The following is an 8236-nucleotide window of genomic DNA, read 5'->3' on the forward strand; positions in this document are numbered from 1 at the left end:
GTTAGGTTAGCATGAAGAAATGGTTCAACACATTAATCTGTCTCAATCATGAAATAGTCCCAGCTCAGTTGTAAACCACTAATTGATGATTAAATATTTGTTTTTTGTAAAAAAAAAAAAAGGTACTGCACTATTTCTAGATTGAGCCAGAGGATATAATAATATTAAACATGTATATATTTTTGAGGGCTGTGAAAATGAACGCGTTGCTCTAATGTGGGAGAGCTTTTGGCATCGGAATTAAAACCAACCGAAGCACGACGTACAGCGTGTCAAACCGAAGGGGGGTTGAGGGACAAACAGGCCACTTAAAGCACCGCTAGGCTAAACTAGCTGCTAAGCTACTTCCATCTCAACAGCCACCCTGCAGAGGACCACCACTGTGTCCCTAAAAGGCCGTGGTTTGAAGATGTCCTGGCTAAATGTGGGGAGATTTACACAGCCGTTAAAATGATGAAGAGTTGAGAGCAAAGTGCACGAGGACAACAGGTTCAACATGTTCCACCTCCAAGATGGTCACATGTGAGTAGTTTTGTGTTTGAAATACAATTAGACAACAGGGTCTAAAATACACGCTTTCCAAAGTGATTACACATTAGTTGTAAGATTTAGTCTTTAGAAAAAATAATCGATTAATCGCAATTGATGAATGGGAAAATCTGCGATTAATTTTTATTTTGTTTAACGACAGCTCTAATATTTTTTCAATAATAAACATCTTTCTAAATGTCTAAACGGTAATGAGGCACACACATGTTGTATCCGTACAGTCACTGACAACTCAAAAACAAAAGCTTTACATTCAGTCTGAAAATGAAATGCTAGAAACGTGCGTTCATTTGTAATTTAAAATGTGTAGGAAGCGTGTAACACAACGAATGACTCATTCCCTGTGTTCTGCTCCTTTTCATCCACCCTGAAGGATCTTATTTGAGCGCTACCCAAACTATAAATACAGCTGAGCCACGCTTTGAGAGCTTTTGAATTCAAATGGTTCTTTTAGGGGAAAAACCAGCCGTGGATTGATTTACAAGCTGACTTCCAATGAGCTGGTTTGCATGCAGCGGGAGGAGGCTGGTGCTCCCTTTTCAATGACCCGCAATGGCTGAGTGTGTTAGCTTGTGATTTAAAGGTCTCAACCTACCGAGAGGCGTTATTTAAAAATGCAGAGCATGGTTTTGTGCGTTTTATGACTTTCAGGAGGGATGTGGATAACAGGCATTTATTGCACTGAAGTTTAGAGAAAGCCGTTTTTTCTTCCAAAATAGTTCAAGGTTTAATCCTCTCATCTGACTCTCGTCAAGAATACGAACGTGTATTCCCTAAATTGCTGAATTTGAGGAACACAATAGAGTCCACAAGAGTCAATTTGAAAGAAAAAGAGCGCAGCTAAACAGTAGGAATTAGTATCAAATTAGCCTCGCAGCGCCCTGGACAGCTTGGTTCTCAGCAAACTGATTTAATAATATAAAACTGCTAAATCAGAAATCAATAATGAGAAAGCAGCTGTAATTAAAGAGATTCACAGATGATGGTCCAACTGGGAGATGTGGGCAGTCAATAAAAGATGGTTGCCGATATTTGCTTTGTCTCAACACAAATGGGGGATTATAACGTTTAACTGTGCCAGCAGTGGTCGCTATGGAAACACGATGTTCAATTGAAACAAAAAAGCCACTTAATCTTGTTATATTCTATTGCACCTTCCAGAAATTGGCTGTTCGTATTAAGAATGGTTCTCCCTCCTTCGCAGGGTGCTACATTCCTGGCTGGCTGTTGGTCAAACTGCACAGAGCTCGACAGCGAATTATCAGAGGCACATTTTTAAAACAGTCAAAGTCACACCTCTCTTTGACCCGCTAATTGGCTGTTAGGTCGTTTATGATGATATCAAATGAAGCGTGGTTGCTGTTGTGTTACTTGAAATCAGTTTTTGTTCAGTGCTTCGTAGCAAAGGGTAACAAACATACAAAGACGGAGCGAAAAAGGAACACAGAATATAGACGACGATGGCGGTCCAGTTCAATAGTTTTGCTTTCACCGGGAGCTCGGATCTAAAATGCATCCCCGGATGGACACCGGCACACAGGTCCGATCATCAAAGGGCTCTTTCATGTCGCTGGGAGGAACATTACTGAGGCCTGGCTGTCGCTGCTTCTCAATGCCACCGGCAGTATTAATGTTATTAAGTATTAAGGCTCTGTGGACACAAAAAAGCCATTTCAGCCAGGATTAACTAGAGGCTTGATAAAGGAGCGGCCCTTTGAGGCAGGAAGGAGTGGCGCTGGGGACAAATGGATGTACCAGCTAATGAGTCAAATTATGAATTACACTGCAAACAAAATAATTGGTCTGATGACTTTCATGGAGGATCCCACGCAGTACTTTTGTTACGTATAACTCTGTATGCCGTGAACATCTTTGGGTCAAATTCAAGTGGAGCTTGATTCCTGTGGAGCTGATTTAGTCATTTAAAAGGCTTCGCATAATCAATACTCAACAGGTAATCGTGCAAGAGTTAAACTGCCTCCAAACCACTTTCTCAATATGGACCAATTTTATCCTGGTACGGATCCTCAATAATTCCTCATCAACAGCGAGCGGTGACAGAGCAACTCTGAATTAGTTACGCTCATAAAAGCCACACGATACACACTAATTAATAAAGTGTCGACACGTTGCGTTGGAGCTGGCGTGTTAGGCACAGAATATACCGATAAAGCAGCACGTACGCTCTGCGGAATTTCTCACATTGTCCCGTGCCAGTTTTAAAAGTCTGCTGTTGAGACACATTTCCTCATAACCCCGTTCCATTGGACGTCTGGACGGAAAACTTAAAGCGCCGCTCAACGTCTCTCTGCGCAATTCGACTGGCACTCTCCATCCTGTGCAGCAGCCTCTGTTGTGCGCTGTGTTGTGTGCTTGGGAGGCAGCGCCACAGCGGGGGAGGCAGGCGGGATAAACAAAGTGGTGTAGAAAAGCTGTGGACGGCCTGGAGGCAGCAGCAGAGGAGAGGCTGAGGACTCAAGTGAACTCCACCCCGAGCAACATCTCGCACCCCCTCTGTGGTGGGCCGAGAGAGCCAAAGACCATCGCCGGGCCTCTGCTGCCGCCTCACCAGGAGCAACGCTGGGCGCAGGAACTGCTCTCGTTGTGTAATAACAGCGCACTTGTTGTTCCAAAAGGCGGCATGACTTATGAGCAAGCAGCTGTATCTAAATAAAACAATTTGGGATATAAGCTAATTTATTTTCTTGCAGAGATTATGCTGAGAATGAATATTAAGCTACAGGCGGCTGGTTAGTCTGCACACAGGGGGAAACAGAAAGCTGGTATTAAAATATGCCTTGCAGCACCTCTACAGTTCTCTTAACAACATGCTTCGTTAATACCGACAAAAACTGTAAAAACCGGAATGCGTGAGGTGCTACATCGACTCCAGTGGATACGAGTAAATACCAGTGAGTATACCAATGCCCTGCTTAAAGCCGGGGAATCAAACCGTATATCAGAAAATGTATCAGTATGCATTATGGTTTATTTTGGAATAAAGTATGTTGTACACTCGCCATGAGCCCAATTAGCTGCACTTTGCAGCCCGTTAGCATCTGGCCACCGATAAGCTAGCCCACATGCTAACACTGCTTGAGCTGCCAGCGTCGCGTAAACTACCCTAAGTTGGTTTACGAGATGCTCGCAGCGATCATGACACCTGGGGATGTGCAGCCCCCCCCCCACCCCCCCACACCGTTGGCTGCTGAGCTTCCTCTAATGTGAACTTTGAACCTCGGAGGTTTTGTTTGTCCTCTTCTTCTGCTGTCGGCCCCGATCGGACCACTGGCTCCTCTCCTCTGGTGTCGGAGCACAAATCAATGCTTCACTTCAAAGCCGGGCGGCCGTTGTGTGTTTGCGAATCATCTTCAGTTTGTCTTGTGGCTGATGTTTGCTTGCTGTTATGAAAGCGCTGGTTGTGCTGTTTTTGTGTCAATATGTCAGCGTCTTCCAGCTGTTCACGTCTGTTTGGACGCTGCTGCCTTCGCCATTTGTGCATGTTTGCATTGATATTAATTAATTAGGGATTTGCCTACTTTGCGGCGGCTAAGCTGCGTGTTGGTTTTTTGGCAGGTGCCTTACGATGCTATCGTGCTATTGTTTACATGGTTGGAATTAATAGGGTACTCCAGTTTGATTGACATATTTCCCCGGACGTTACCATTGGTTTGAAGGATTGCTTGCAAGCTTGAGTCTCTTGTTGAGGTTTTTATAGTTTATTGGCTCTTAGGATGCAAACATGTAGTTATTATCTAGCACACTAGATACACATACATACACGTATTTAGTAATATTCGTTTCCTGGAAATCGGTGTCACATGTAGAATAGGTGTCTGCTTATCATGTTAAATCAAGTCATCAATGTTTTTAAAATGTATAAGTTGTTAATTACCTGCAGCATCTCATCCTGCAGCGCGTTGATTGTTAGATTGGTCCGTCTTGGTTCACTGGATTATACATTGAATAAGTACAGTAGTGCTTCCCCATAATAGAAGTTCTGCATTTAATATGAGTCATAGTGGACCATCTGTATCCACAGCTTCTTTTCCATGTTAAGCAGCATGTGATTATTAAACGATTGATTTCAGGGCCCGTGTACAACAGTCTAAAGCTTAAATATTATGTCAATAAAGGTTTCCTGATTCCGGATTGTGTCTCTTAAAACACATTTGTTTTTACATTTGTCTTTTTTTTCGTTTCGTCATTTGTTTTTCTATGTGTATACTTGTCTTTCTGTGCATTCCATTCTTAATTCAGTTATTCAACGCTCCTTTAGCATGTCGGGGAGTCAGCTCCACGTGAATTTTCCTGCTCTTGTTAGTAATCCAGAACTTGAAGGCTGAGTGCATTTCCATCCATGTAAGCCACTACTTTACTTGATACTTTTTGCGCTTTCGTGTTTCACGCTTCGTTGGACAAGGACGAATCGTAACGAATGAACAGACCATTAAAATCCTGTTTTGACAGACGTAGTCCGAGAGCGGCGCAGCCAGCGCAGACACCCACAGCAGCACCGCCCGTCCTCCGGAATGGAAGGTGTAATATTCCAGCAGACCGGAGACAAGGCCGTGGTGGTTTGTTTAGAGGGAAAATCCTACTCCTTCCTGTAGCTGTCATGTGACCTCTCATACAGCAGGGGGAAGTGGCTGATGACGCCACTGACAGCTCCCTGACATTAGTATTCCTGCATCCCGCCTCGTGTTACTTTCACCAGCTGCCCACCAAACATCTGTGTCGACGTGTGCATTCAAATGCCCACTCGAGTCGTCTCGATCCGTTTGCATCTAGGAGGCCGCTTTCACGCAACATTAAGCCAAATTAAGATCGTTTCACGTTTCCAGCATGAGAACCGGTTATGTCCGACTTTCTGATGTGCGGTTGTGAGACGTTGAAGAGGAGTTCACCTCGTCCTGTGATAACACCTCCCTACATTAGCTTAAGTAGAAGGGCAGGAAATGAGGAAGGAACAGAAGAGGAAAACCATTTATACTCTATGCCCCTTAGCTGCAATTAATTAGATATACCATTACTGTTTCCATTTATCCCAGGCCCAAGGTTCCACTACGTCCGAACAATAGCTTTGTCACTCAAATCTGTCAAATTAATTAGGATGTAGCAACAGGACCAGTCTGAGGGATGTGAAGCGGGAAGGGGTTATTGCTTTTTCTTTTTAGAGCTCCCCCATGGAACAAGTGAGGCTTCGAAGCAGGTTGTGCTGCGATCAGAACCAGCGACGGGTGAAAATCAGTGGCTGCGTGCGTTTCTGCAGTCTTCAAGCCCTCTCAAAATGAGAGAAAAACATTTAACATTTGGATGTTAAAATGGCATCATGTTAGGTGCTGAAGCTGCAAACACCCTGCAGGTCTGAGCATAATGAGGGAAACATGATTAGACAGGAATGCAACTGTTTATGTAGCTGCAGCATTTTCAGTTCAACTATCCATATTAATACATGACACAGTCTGTAATCACACAAAATTACACAGACTGATTGGATAACCTCCAGACAAACTCTTCTAATGCAAATTGTCCCGCAAAATACAACGTATTTTACAAGGTTGTGTTTCATTTTGTATGGTAAGACAACCAAATCAACAAGGCTGCACATTATTACCATGTTGCTATTCCTGATGTCCTGGGTGAGTTGAGGTGGAAGTGTGCAGTAAAACAGTAATAGATTAATTATCTTAGTCAGGCCACATTTCTCCCTGATCTGCAAAAAACAACCACTCCCTGTTGTCCATGCTTTGAATTATCTTTGAATTCAGCTTTACGCGATTTGAATTCAAAGCTGCAGATAACGATTACCTTCATTATCAGGCGATCTGCTGATAAAATACTTCTTACATCCGTTTCTCATGAAAAAGACCCCAAACCAGTGAAAAAGAAAAATGTAAATGTGGTTAAACACAGAAAAGCTGCACATTCACACATTGGAGAATGTGGAACTAATGAAAGAAGAAGAAAATATGTTCTGTAAACCATTAACAGTTTCCGCTCTGCCGTATTGTGTTAACTATACAGCAGGGTTTTTATAAAAAATGAAAACTTGAAAAGTGTCTTATGTATGTTATATCAAGGTGTTTGTGCACGATGGACAGTTGCATCTCCTATGGAACGTTTGCTTTCAAGGCTCAGCATGGTATTTAATGTGTTCCCCTCATCACAGTCTAAATCACCAGCACCTTAGACCGTTGCTGAGCAGTTTGCCTGAATGGCCTTGGGAAAACTCTCATGAGGTTACGTGCGAAGGAATCATGGTGAGTCCGATGCCCGGCGCAGGGCAGCTCCTCACAGCCAGTCGCTGTGAAAAACAGACTCAATTTTCTTACAATCTCAGGGGGAGAAAGCAATATGCAAGCTTGCCAATCCACTTCTGATCAATTAGTGCCTCAACAAGGCCATCTGTATCACAATTCAATAATACCCTCAAACCCTAAAGCTGCTTACCTTTCATTGGGAGGCGAACCAGAACGGGATGGTGCTTTTTAAAGTGTCTGCTAAGCGCCGCCTTGGTTCACGTCCAGCAGACACAGAGAAACCGTAGCTGTCGTTTGGAGTTGTGCTTCTGGCCATCTGGTTAATGAAAGGTCCACTCTTTGCTCTCCTTTTCGCTGATTTTCAAACTCAGACATTTAAGGATTAAAGGTCATTAAGCAAAACAGATGCACAAATGTTCATCAACAGTTCTCCAGGCAGACGGCAACTTCAGCCGCGTTTGAGTCGCCAGTCGCCGTGACGTCGGCCTCCTCTCGTCCCACGGGGGTGCTTCGCTGTGTCCGGCTGTCCGCCCGGCGACTGCAGCTCGATGCGGGACGTTCGACGGAGCCAGTCCTCCGTGAAGAGGAAGGCTCAACCAGTCGTTCACCTGCTGCTTTCGTCCGTCGTCAAAAGCAACACGGCAGGAGTAGCCTCGGGTGCTAGCTGGGTTAGCTTAGCTTCCATCGGAACACAGATATTTACTTCACACAGTATCGTAGAAATGTAAAGACATGCTAAGAAGTTATGATATGTGCACACATGCTCCGTTTTTTAAAGGTGTTGATATCGAGATTAGGACACAGATTCATGAATACCTTCAATCATGTGCAACCCTTGATTCTCATATGCAGGTCATGATACACATTTGCCCATTTCAATCCATATTTTTTATAACACCTCCACAGCCAAATCTCAACCAATTTTTAAAACCCACTCACGACTCATTCAGCAGCTAACGGCCCGTAACTCCATAGACTCTTTACTCATTACTGTCGTGTGAAGAAATAAAGTGCGGCCAGCATCTGCTCAGCGTAATTTATCGCAGTGCTGCAAAAAGGGTCATTTCAGGCCGTCTGCGGTAGTAGACAGGGGTTGTGCTTCCTGTTTGTTTAGTAGCTTGTAAAAGCCTGCACGTAATCCTGCCCCCCCCCCCCCAACCCGCAAACACACACTCCAAAATATGATTCACTGCCTTCCCCTGCATGTTTGTGATTGTGGCGTTCCCCCACTGAGCCCAACGGAGGAGGAAACATAATAGAAAAGCTCAGCTGAGGGTGCAGGGATGTGGGAAACGGCACGCCTGCTCTTTACTGCCTGCTATCAGCTGGGACCGTCACAAGAGAGGTGATTTTCACAGGAACAGAGTGTGTAGAAGAGATCATTAGTTCTTGTTCATTATTTTCTTTGCCATTCCCTCAGTCTG

The sequence above is a fragment of the Gasterosteus aculeatus genome, chromosome 4, assembly GCF_964276395.1.
Source record: "Gasterosteus aculeatus chromosome 4, fGasAcu3.hap1.1, whole genome shotgun sequence".
Classification (NCBI taxonomy): Eukaryota; Metazoa; Chordata; class Actinopteri; order Perciformes; family Gasterosteidae; genus Gasterosteus; species Gasterosteus aculeatus.